Source organism: Pagrus major, chromosome 22, assembly GCF_040436345.1.
Source record: "Pagrus major chromosome 22, Pma_NU_1.0".
Taxonomy (NCBI): domain Eukaryota; kingdom Metazoa; phylum Chordata; class Actinopteri; order Spariformes; family Sparidae; genus Pagrus; species Pagrus major.
In genome coordinates, this window is record NC_133236.1 from 14,508,341 (window position 1) to 14,521,084 (window position 12,744).

The window sequence follows — 12,744 nt, forward strand, 5'->3', positions numbered from 1 at the left end:
GCACAATTTAATTGGTTGGTCCATTCCATCCAAAGCATAAGAGTCTCTGTCTTTCAGCTGCTGTTTCTTTGTGCAACACAAATGTTTGGTAGCCTTTGACCTCTAGTTAGTAGCACACCTTAGAAAAAAACCCTTCTACACACAAATACAAATGTTTCAACAAAACAACTTTTCTGCTGTCGCCTGTTCAAAAAAAGGCCTTCAAGAGCTGGAACGTATCAGATTTAAAGCCACCGAGTCGAATGAGCAAATCTCTGACTTCTGTGCCCCAATCAGTAGCTAGGTTTCTATCCAAATGCAGCACAAATTTTGAGAAAATCGGCAAAAGAAAACGCGACTAAGTGCTCGTTTACGTCCACAACAGTGATGAGATCGAGAGTCGGTTCATTGAGATATACAGTAGGTGGTGCCATTAATCCACTGTGGAAGCAGAGGGCGCAATGATCACCACGTAGAAAACATGACAGAAATGAAACATTTCCGTTTGTTTCATGTCTTTTTACGAGGAAGGTTGCATTTTATCGTTTGTAGCGATAAGGAGTTTAATTTTGCCACTTTTTTAAGTCTCTTTAGCGAAGAAAAGGCTTCAGCCTGAGCTGAAACAGCTCATCGGTCATGAGTTACATGTTTTCTACGTCAAAACTGTTTTTGAGGTGATTCCATCTAACATTAGGTGCATTTAACTTTTTAACCACCTAATTTTTGTGAATTTGCGCACAGAAATTCGCTGACGAAAACATGGCGAGCCGTCGTGTCAACGATGCATCTGACCCAAAACTGCTGAGATAAACGGCCTAAAAGCAACTCTCAAAGTGCATCAATATGCCATCAGAGTAATTAAAAACAAAGCTCACTGCACACAGCTGCTGCATCCTCTCACCTCTGCTGCCATGTGACTGTAAAAAAGAATGAAACGTCTGTGCACCAGAAGCATGTGGCCATCTCTCGACTTTTTCTTCCTCCGGTGTCACGTACGGACCCTTGATGCTTTTATCCCACACTCTCCAGCAGCCCACACAACGCCTTCATGTCTCCGTGCAGCTCTTAGCTCTTATCAAGGAACTCGAGGAGGGAGACGGAGAACGTCGAGGTGTTTTGTTCTTCAGAGGCACAGCTTTGTTGTTTGCCATCGTTAGAGATGCAAACATTCCCCTTATGCTTGTTAAGGCGATCTGTCGATTTACACAATACCTGTCAGTCTGTGTGACTGTCTGTGACAGTTGTGTGTATTCAGCAGACTGTACCCGTGACACACACACACATACACACACACATCTTTGGCATCTCCACTGTTTCTATTTTCATCTCAGTTTTTATGAGATGTGAAGCATCGCAGGAAGCTCTAATTAGACAATTAACAAAGGCTTGGACTGCTTCGTGAAAATGTGCTTCACAGAGTTGATACTGGAATCGTTCCAAATGCTTTCTGCAGCTTTTAATGTGATAAAATGGCCACAAATTGTTTAAATCTGGTGGAAAACAGAGGTAGGAAGATAAAACCATCCAGAACACATGCCAACAAAACTTAGCTAGCTTAGCTTAGTTAGCTAGCCTCTTGTCCATGAGTAGATGCTGCTTCTGTCATAGTTTAGGTTTTAAGTTGAGTGATTTCCTGTTTTACTTTGTAGGTTATATGCTTGTTTGTCACGTTTTACTTGACACTTCCTGTTTTTGTCTCACCTGTTTTTGTCCCACCTTTTCTTCCTGCTGTGTTTCATTAGTTAACAGTCAGCGGCCTGCCCCATTTCATAACATATTTAGACCAAAACACAGTATTCCATGATGAAATGGTGACAAAATGGCAGGAAACCGCAACTGCAGATGCTTTTTCATGCTTTCACCTGTCAAAACACTACTTTCATTTCACAGCGAATGCCAATATCCCTCGACACCAGAGAACCTGATTTGAGCAGGAATGAGCTTCTATGCCCGCCCTAGCACCTACGACAGCCAATGAGTGATTGCGTAGACAAATGACTCACTTTCTCTTCTTTCTCCTCTCTCCTGAGCCACTTACACACCAATAAAGCAATAAAAAAGCCATAAACTTGGAATTTATGCAAGTTTATGTAGTTTTATGCATTTTGCTCTTTGAATATGCTGTTTTTCCACCTAAGCACTTGTTTTTTGCTCCTCTATATGCCCAAAGTTAGTGTAAATGATGATGAGTTTAATGCTCCTGTTACTCGACAGGGGTATTTTGAGGCCAAGAAATGGCATTTCTTTTGCCACAGCAGATATTTTCTTTAGGATAATTTTACATACATTTCCAGGAATGAGAAGGGGTTTATTAGGGTGTTTATACTGCATCCAGGAGCCATTTCCCAAGTTAGGAAGTCGTTCTTCTGACTTCGGTTAGTGTTTCCAGTATTTAAGTGAAAAGGAAGAGCAAAGGAAATGATACAATGACAATATATCACTTTGGTAAAAGTTTCGGCAGAAAGAAAATCATCTTGATTTTTGGCGCTTTGAGCACCACAAGCCGAGTGCCATCTAGTTCAATTATATTCCAGAGAGGGCAGACATCTGTACCAAAACTCAGAAACTCACACCTAAACGATCTAGACGGATGAATAGCACTACAGGTGAGAGGAAAACTTTTATTTTTGATTTTGGAATAAACTGTCCCTTTAAATCACAATCCTTTGCACTGAAAGGAGCCAGGTCAGATGGTTTAAGTGTCTGATGATGATGCCCCCTGGATGCCCTGTGGAGTGCTTTCAGGCACTTCCAACTGGAAGGATTTCCTCGAGGCAGACCCAGAACACACGGTGGGATTATATATCCCATCTGGCCTGGAAATGCCTTGGGATCCCCCTGGAGAGGAGGAGCTGGAGGAAGAAGTCAGGGAGAGAGGTATCTCAGGGCTATTTTGCTTGGCCTAATGTTGCTTGATATTAATGTACCACTGTGACCGTGACAGGCAAAGGAAAATGGATGGATTCTCAACATTTATATCTTCATGTAAACGTTCTTTGGATTGGTGAGAGTCAGGTCCGTGTCAAACTTGTGCAGATTCACTTTGGAGACGAGCCACACAGCTTAACTCAGATTTGTCGGAGTTATAAAAGAGGAGATGATGCACTATATTGAATTTTATCACCACACGGCTCATATAGTAGATGATGGTTGAAGTATTTCCAGCACCTTCCTCCACACACTGTCACATATTTCAAGCCTTAAGTATTTCTCCCATATCATCTCTCAGGAACTCTGTTACAGTACAGTATATATAGACAGACATATAGGCTATATTAATCCAAGGTTTTTTATGATAGGTTGTGTCAGGATGATTTCTATTGCTCATCTGTAAAAGTTGACCAGAAATTGGCTTAAAAAAATGTAGCCTTTCTAAGTTTCCGTTGGAAGTACAGCCTTTTCTGTGCTTTTTTGTGTTAAATAGCAGAAATGGAAATACTTAAGTACAATATTTTTTTTAGTTGCAGTACCTTCTCAAAATACTGAAAAGAGCAACACAGACACAGAAAAAAAATCCTTTCTATGGATGTTCAAACAGTTCTACAATATACTTTTTACAGCTCTTGTCCACAGCTGGTGCAAAGTGTGCTAACACAGAGATCTACTCCCTAAACCCCACTGTGGTTGATTTCAGAAGACTTGGTTTGAGGGTTTAAAGGTCCAGTGTGTAGGATTTAGTGGCCTCTTGAATTGCCGTTTAGCTACAGAAGTACTGAGAGCTGAACACAGACTATATGACTATGACTCTCTCAGGTTTCCTGCACAGACATGAGTTGAGTATCGATTTGCAATACACACTTGTAAAACTGGTGATGGAAAAGCAGATCAGCGCAGCTCGGTTTGACTCGGTGCGGCCAAAAGCGCTGGTGGAGAAACGCCATGGAAGTGAGGTTGCAGAGTGCAACCAACTAAATACCCCTCACCTCAACCCTCCCAACTGGAGCAGCTACAGACAGGAAAGGCCGTCTTTAGAGCCGGCTGCTGTAGAAACATGGCGGTGCTACATTAGCAGACTCCATGGAAGGCTCCCCGCTCTCCCTGTAAATATAACAGCCTCATTTTACTGACAACACAACAGTTGTTAGTTTCAGGTGATTATACGCTCACTGAAACATAATTATGAGAATGATATTCCATCTCTGCCAAAATAATCCTCCCAAATCCCCCTGAATGTTACACACCGGACCTTTATGTTTAGAACGAGAGCTCAGTGAGGGTCCGTGCGCTGTGTATGGATGTGTGTGTGTGCAATAAAAGGGCAGCAAATGTGGGGCAACCACACACACACACACACACACACCAAACACACACACACACAAACTTCCCACTGGGATCTTCTCTTCCTGTTTACTGTTGCTCAATAATTCAGCTGGTCCAAAGTGGAGGCTATAGTTTCCATCCATGTGTGTGTGTGTGTGTGTGTGTGTGTCAATCTGTCAGGCCTGAGTGGTCCATTAGTATCACTGTTGTTTTTGACAACAGTTAGCTGGTAAGTGCACGTATTGATTTGTGAGCATATTCACGTCCATTTTTCCATTTGCACACTAAACAGCAGATGAAAGCGAGAAAGCGGAGAAAGAGAGAAACGACGGGCGTTTGAAGCCCGCCGTCACTTCGCTCTCTGTCCCAGTAATACTCTATTGAATTAGGGCAGCAAATATTTTTAGTCTCCGACAGCAGCAGTGAGAATATACTGCCTGAATCAGTGTAAACAAGCTGTGTGTCGACATGCTTCCACACACACACACACACACCCTCACAGTGAGGGAGTGTAACCCCTCCTGACTACAGTAAGCACCCAGTTTCCTCCCGTAGTCCATCATTGCATCAGATGCTTTGATGTGCCTCGGTGCTCGGCCAAAAGTCCCCATCAGCCGAGAGTTTATCTGCCAGGGCCGCGGCTCCCTGGTTCGGAGCTGTTAGACCTGAATCTGTTCAATTTGAGAAATTAGGAGAGATTACACTGAGTGAAGAGGAGGCAAGAGGGGTGGACGTGGGGGGGGGGTGTTTACTGGCTTTATTGCACGTGGAGAAGAGTGAGCATTTACCGTACAGCTTGTGAGTGTTTTCCCTGCAGTTTTAAAGAACCTTTCGATATTCACTGGAGATGCAAAACCACAAAAGTATGAAGGCTGTGGAGGATTGTTGTTATATACCTGTTCACCAACAAAGACCATGAAGTTACAAGTTGATTGCATGTCATGGATATATGGTGATGTAAAAGGGATTGATTAAGTGTAAGGGGAGAGAGTAGAGAGTTAGAAGGATGGAGATCGGACTGGTGTCGGGTGGAGAAGGGAACCCGGGGGAGTTGAGGCTCTGGGTGGGGGAAGCTCCTCTTCGTACATCCAGATTTGTTTTTCCCAGGTGAGTTGTAGTACTTTTAAAAAGCTGTAACATGTTGCAAAAGCTCAAGGTTAACATAAATGCAAAACAGTGATGAAAATAACCACCAGCCTAAGCAGCAGAATCCTCAATATTCATTCATTAGATCATCTTTAATCACCACACACTGGGTAAATATGTACAGGACCTCTTCCCATCCGCCCATCGTTAAACTCAGTTTGATACTGGCTGTGTTGGGACAGAACTGGGGAGCTTTGAGGTGCCAGATAAGGCTTTTAATATTAAAAATCAGTATTTGCTGTGACCCTGACAAAGGCTGCTTGCTAACAGGATATAAATTCAGTGACAGTCACAGTGTTTGCCTCAGGGCTGCCGGACAAATTTATTCTCACCTGCAGTAGGAGGCACCGTTTCAACCACTAAATAACCAGAGGCAAGGACCAAAACATGACGGGATGTAATAATACACAGTCACAGGATATGACTAGGGGGCAGTGGCTCAGGAGCTAGAGTGTCTCATCCAGTAATCTGAAGGTTGCTGGTTCCATTCTCTGGCTCCCCCGGCTGCACGTCGAAGCATCCTTGAGAAAGACACGAAAGCCCAAATTGCTCCTGATGAGCAGGTTGGCACCTTGCGCAGCAGCCTCTGCCATCAGTGAGTGAAAGGGTGAATGTGTTGTAAAGCACTTTGAGTGGTCAGTAGACTGGAAAAGCCTGCCATTGTGTAATTTGAGTTATTTTTCAGCTGAAAGGGGTGAATGTGTGCAGTATTTCATAAGAAAAAAGCTACATTTTTGCTAAAAATTACAGGAAACAGCAGAAATGCGTGTTCTCACTCTCTTTTATCCATTTAATGATCTTATGACCACCGAGCTTTGATTTGAAACCCCAAAGATTGTAACCTCTGTTATGTTATTGACCAAATTAGACACATCCACTTAAATTTACCATTTTTAATAAACCCTTCTCAGACATTTTGGCTGATATAGACTGACATTTTGATATTAGAATAACATTTTTATCATCAAGGTTGCTTGTATCATCCTTCCTTCTTTGTTTTTGATTATTTGAACTGGTCACATTTCATTGATCTCTTGGTGTACATTAGTTTTGAAATCCAATGTATTGTTTTTTTTTTTACTATACCGTGTCGCTGGTAAAGCACTTTGAATTGCATGTTGATTGATTGATTGATTGATTGATTGATTGAAATGTGTTCCTTATAGTTACTATCAGTCTGTCAGTGCAGCCTCTCTGATCCTCTGAGAGGTCCTATGTCAAAATGATCCCTCATGATGAGAAAGTCACTCTATCTGAAATACCTTTCTGCTTTAAAATGTGCACAACATGATATCAGGCTGTTGCTGAACGAACAGGAAAGAGTTGTCCTCACATTGTAAGTCATGTACTGTAACAGCAAACACACACACACACACACACACACACACACACACACACACACACACACCAGGAACGACTGCATATTAGTGGTAGAAAGAGCAGCAGCTGCCTCTGATCCCACATCCTCTCTCTCCCTCTCTCTCTCTGTCTCTCTCTCTGTCTCTCTCTCTGTGTCTCTCTCCCCCCTCTCTCTCTCTGTCTCTCTCTCCCTCTCTCTCTCCACCGTGCAGCGCTCTGGTGGGTCGGTGAAGCCGCGTTTTGGCTCCGGAGCTCCGAGCGAGAAGAGAAGCCAGCGCGGAGGTAAGGAGGAGGGATGGAGGGGCGAAGAAAGAGGGGATTAGACAGAGAGAGAGACAGAGGGAGAGAGAGGTGATGAATGAATGAATACATGGAGAGAGAGAGAGAGAGAGAGAGAGAGAGAGAGGAATATGTTTAAATGCAGATGCTTTAATGCGCTCCACACTGTCAGTGCTGCGATGCTGCTCTCAGAGTGATGCGCAGAGGTGCTGCTGGATGTTGTCACACACAACTGTATATTGGGTATGTCGGAGACGTGTGTGTGTGTGTGTATGTGTGTGCGCGCGTGCATGAGTGTGTTGCAGCTGTTAATCCCACCTGTGATTAAAAGGAGCGCGCACTCAGCCGCTAAGTTAAGTGACACTCGAAGGGCACTGCGCTACTGTACATCAATTAAGATGTCTCTCTCTCTTTCTCTCTCTCTCTCTCTGTGTGTGTGTGTGTGTGTGTGCGTGTGTGTGTGTGTAACACATTGAGGTGTGGTGTGCACAGTTCAATATCTCAGTGTTCACTGTGTCTATATGCATTTGGGAATTTGGTGAGGACCTGCTGTGCTACTGTCTGCAACTGGACCAATGAGAACCACAAGTGTGAGTGTGTTTGTTAGTGTGTGCGTGTGTGTGTTTGTTAGTGTGTGTGTGTGACATTGAAATTGAGGTGTGGTGTGCACAGTTTAATATCTCAAGTGTTCACTGTGTCTATGCATTTGGGAAATTGGTGAGAACCTGCTGTGCTACTGTCTGCAACTGGACCGATGAAAACCACAAGTGTGTGTGTGTGTGTGTGTGTGTGTGTGTGTGTGTGTGTGTGTGTGTGTGTGTGTGTGTGTGTGTGTCAGAGGGAGTCTATATTAGGCTGCAGCGCTGCTGGCTCCGTTTGTTTGGGGAGTGGAGCGGTCCTGTGAGGATAGAGAGACCACAGACAGCTGTTGGAGAGAGAGGGGGGGATAGTATATGTCTATGATCTCATGTAGATGAGATCAAACCTAAACTCTCTAAACTTATATTATGTTGGATGTTTCTGGTGATTATTATTATGAAGTTATTGTACAGTAACATGAAGTCTGGTTGTGTTTAATTTATGGGTCATCATGTCTTGTTCTGTCTGATAAAACTCAGATTTTATGGTGGAAAGTACAGGAACACCACTGCTTAGTTACTTTTGGTTTTTCTCTCAAGGTTTGGACTTTACTTACTTCCTTACATCCACAAAGCAAGATCCATTTAAAGGAATGGCTTTCCCAGTTTTGTTGTGACAGAACTTGATCGGCCCCCACAGGCCCCTGACCTCAACCCCATTTAGCAACTTTGGGATGGAGTGGACTGTGAGCCGGACCTTATCACTCAACATCAAAGTCGGACCTCTTGTGGCTGAATGGGAGCAGAGAGTGATATGATGGATGTTCAGTATCCACATACTTTGTAGCACTGTACCCTGGGATACTTTATAAAACATTCTTTGATTTCCATGAGCTACGGGATATGGCCTTTATGAAACTTTAGCCCTATTGAAGCTGTGAATCTTGCAGGGGTAACAGTTTTGTTCTGCCTCTGATCTGCCAGCGGAGGTAGTAACAGAGGCGAGACGAGGTATGTGTGAATGGAAAAGCCAGCAGTGCAGGACAGGGGTGTGACGGTCTGATGGCGCTCAGTCCGACAACTAAACAGATCCTTCACTCATCAAAATAAAGAGAAATGTCCCACACTTTAATGCACAAAGCAACGTTACAGGACAAAAGAACAGCAGGCCGTGTCTTCAGCGTCCTATATGAGGATAAATACCGCATTTATATGTGGAAAAGTGGCTGTCATCTTGTCTGTCCTACCGACTCTTTGTCACATTTCCAACAGCGCCTGTCCCCGACAGTGAGAGCCAGGCGGTTCCCACTGCCGACTGGCGGTGATTATGCAACGCGATTTCGAGCAAAAGACTTTAACTCACCATGTGTTTGTCGCCTGCCACTATTGTGTTGTTTTAGTCCCACCATCCAGACCGGGTCTACAGTGAACTTCCCCCTGGAAAACAGCATCCCTCCCCGCAAGTGAGAGCCAGACAGGGTCCGCTATTTACTGATGGTGATTATGTGATGTAATTTAGCAAAAAACTTCTCTTTGTCACTTTCTGTAATGCATGGTGGGTCAGGATCTCAATTACAACACATTATAACTGCATCCATATGATTATAAACAGTTGGCGGATACATTTTTTAGATTTACAGGTGGAAACACGTTAAAAAACCCACAGATCTCAATGTTGTGATGTGTACCTCATGCGTCTTTTGGTATGTCGGCATGCTGTATGAAATGACACACTGGAGCGGCTTTATGCCGGCGCTGCTTGGTTCAGTGTGAAATACAAAGGCGGTGTAGAGGCAAGCCTTCGTTCATCGTTATTGAGGAGTCTATTATCAGTGTGATAAGGGCTTTCAAGTAACAGTTTATTGGGTTGTCACTAGGGTTCGGCCGATGGATGATGCCAACAACCACTGAGCCTTGACCATCTTAACATCGTGATCAGACAGCACAAAAAAAGTAGTGTGTCCTCTCCAAGTTGCTGTAAGAATTTTCTTGCTCTTTATACTACTGCACTAGAGCGCTGCTTCAAGATGTGCTGCTAGATGGGCCACTGACCCGGGGAGTGAGTCATCAGTCAAAACATTTGTCCTTGTTGCTCTTCTGCATGACACAGGAATAAAGACAAAGTAAAAGTGAACTTAAAACAGTGATCATTCGCCCTGAAGGCCGACCTGTTTAACTTCGACTTGTATGGACACAGCAGATAAACAAAGGAGAACATGGCGATCCTTCACAATACTACACTGAAGGATTTTATCCAGAAATACAAGACACAGTTTTTGGAAATCAAGAGATAACCGAAAGAAAAACATGACTATTATTTTTTATAACCGTCTCCGATTATTATTCTAAATTAACCTGATTACACTGAGAGCCTCTGTTCGTATCACATGCTGTGCTGACACAGAGTCAGACTTCTTGCTGTTTCTTAAGTCTCTGTCATTGTTTTCCCTGTGGACCCTCCACAGTGCAACACACACACTTCACCACCCATCCTCTACGCCCCAGGCGAGACTGGATGAGGATGTGTGGATGTTTTACACTGTGGGACAGCTGTTAAATAAAGGACACCATATATATCCAGCAGCCAGCCATCTTTATGCACAGGGGGATAATGATAAAAGTTCTGTTGCAGAAAAGGAACAACCAATCCCCACATTCAATTTAAAACTGTGACGTGAAGGTAATTTGTGTGATTAATCAGACGCGTTCACTAAGATTTATGCAGCTGGAAAACCAAATCAGTTTAATGTGTCACATCAAATGCACATTTCTGCCACTAGGAGTGAAAACCTAGTAGTGTAGTTTGATGATGTGAAGCAGTATAGGGTCATGGGATTTGCTGTCTTCAAAGTCAAGATTGATTTGTATTTGAAGTTATGTGACCTTGTTATGGTTTGAGTTTGTGGTTTTGTCATTTCCTGTTTTATTTTGAAGTTCTTTCCTCATGGGTCATGTTTTGTTTTTCATTTCCTCCCTTTGTCTGTTTTCCCACCCTTGTCACTGCTCACCTGTGTTTTATTAGTTAATCACACCTTGTGTATGATAAGTAATGTAAGTCCTTGTATTCCCCTCTGTCTTTGTCTGTTGTGTTCACTAAATCTGGGCATGGTAAACAATTTTGAGAAAGCAGGCTTGTTGATTCTTCCCTGAAGTAGAACTATAAACTATTAGAATGGGAATACTCAAGTAAATATCTCAAGATTACGCTCAAGTGTTGTACAAAAGTAAATGTACTCCCATCATTGTTTAGGAGACGATAAATGACAACTAAAAATGTCCTGAATCTTGAAATCTGTCAAAAAGAAAATACTCTTCCTCAGTTGTCGTGAAGACTGTTTGAAAGTGCTGTTTCATTCCCTTCACGAATCATAAAGTGTCCTACTCACCGTCAAGTATCAGAAAACATCAGATCAGAACAGATCAGACATTACCTCAAAGTGTTTCCCTTTGTCTCTCAAGGTGACCACACCTCACACCGAAATGTATTTAAAGCAATTAGGGCGACTACAGTGTCTGGAACAGAGAGGGCGAGACGCTCCTCTGAATCATTAAATCACTGTGTAATCCAGGCTGATCAGATGAGCGTATTCAACCTGAACATTTCATTTATATGCAAAATCAGAGCGAATGTTGGAGCTATTGATCACAGGCCAGCAGGGCTACATGTGATTCAGGCAGGACTGTGAACTTGCACATTACTGGGAAACAGATTAGGCTCTTGGAATACCTGTAACCAGATGGTGTTCCTATAATTAAGACAGCAGCTTGAGAGCCATTGATTCAGAAAATGCATTCAATTCTTCTCCCATTTGGATGTTCCTTTCTTTACGCGTAGCAGCCCTCCGAGGTTCAAGCGCGCGCACTCCGCTTGTATGTTCCATCGCAAACAGCTGGCTGATGAGAGTATTGATCTGAAGAGCCAGTTGACATGGAGCTAAATGTCTGTGCCAATAGCAAAGACACACATGCACACACTGTGCATACACGCAGCAACAAGCACTGCTCTACTTTGAGTTTACAGCCAGCCAGCAGCAGAAGTTAGTGCTGAAAACTGGAGCACATTGTCTGTGCAGCCATCCAAAAGTTCACTGCTGATTTTGTCACGTGTATTAACTGTAAACTTAAATAATGACGAGGTGTCATGTAGAATAACTGTGATGATGTCATGGTCCTAGATTTTAGCTCAGTTATTTCTCTTTTATTTTGAAGATTCTCTCCTCACGCGTCATATTTTACTTTCCACTTCCTGTGTTTGTCATTTTCCCGCCGTTTCTCTGTGTACACCTGTTTTATTAGTTAGTCAAAAAACCTTTTTCGCCGCCTGCTTTTTCATTGCCTGCTATTTCATTGCCTGCTATTTTATTTTTGCATTCCAGCTTTGTAAGTAAGGCTTACCTTTTGTTTTTCTTTTTTGTTTTCTTTTTATTTTGTTTAATTGTGCAGTAACAAACAAGGTGATGCCACTCCAGGAGAAAGAAAGTGTATAAAGGAAGAAAACAAAATGAACAAACATAATTATAAAAAGAAAAGAAAGCAAACAAAGAACAAACACACTAAAACATCAGGAAGGTGAGTTCAAGACCAACCTTGGGACTAACACCCACGACTGAATAACAGACAGACTTAAGTGGTTTATGATTCATGTAAAGAGGTGTTGATGTACAACATGGATTTACATGGAAAGAAAAATGAAGCACAGAAGAAGGTGGAGTGGAGTTGAGGTTTAAGTTCACCGGAAAAATTTTAAGTTTTCAAAAAGGGGTCAAGGAATTCTGCTGCCGGCTTTTGTTAAATGGTAATTTGTTCCATTGAAAAGTATTCTGCCAACAGATCAAGACATTGTCAAGATCAAGCTTTTGTTTCTTAACCTGCCTACATTTGGGTCCTCACCTTATTTTGTCAAAATTTTACAAATATATTTATTTTTTTTCTCTCTCAGTGTTAACTGGCTGTTTTATAACTTCTAAAACTGCAAATTGTAGTTTTTTATTAGTGTTTTTTTGTGTACAGATTAAAAAAAACAACAACAAATTAACAAATTAACTTGTGAGCTTTAGCACTGCTGTAGAGCTTTATGAATTTTTGACAGGACCAGGCTACTGTAGCTGTTGGCCAAGTAGAGTGTCCTTAAACCCCGAAATGA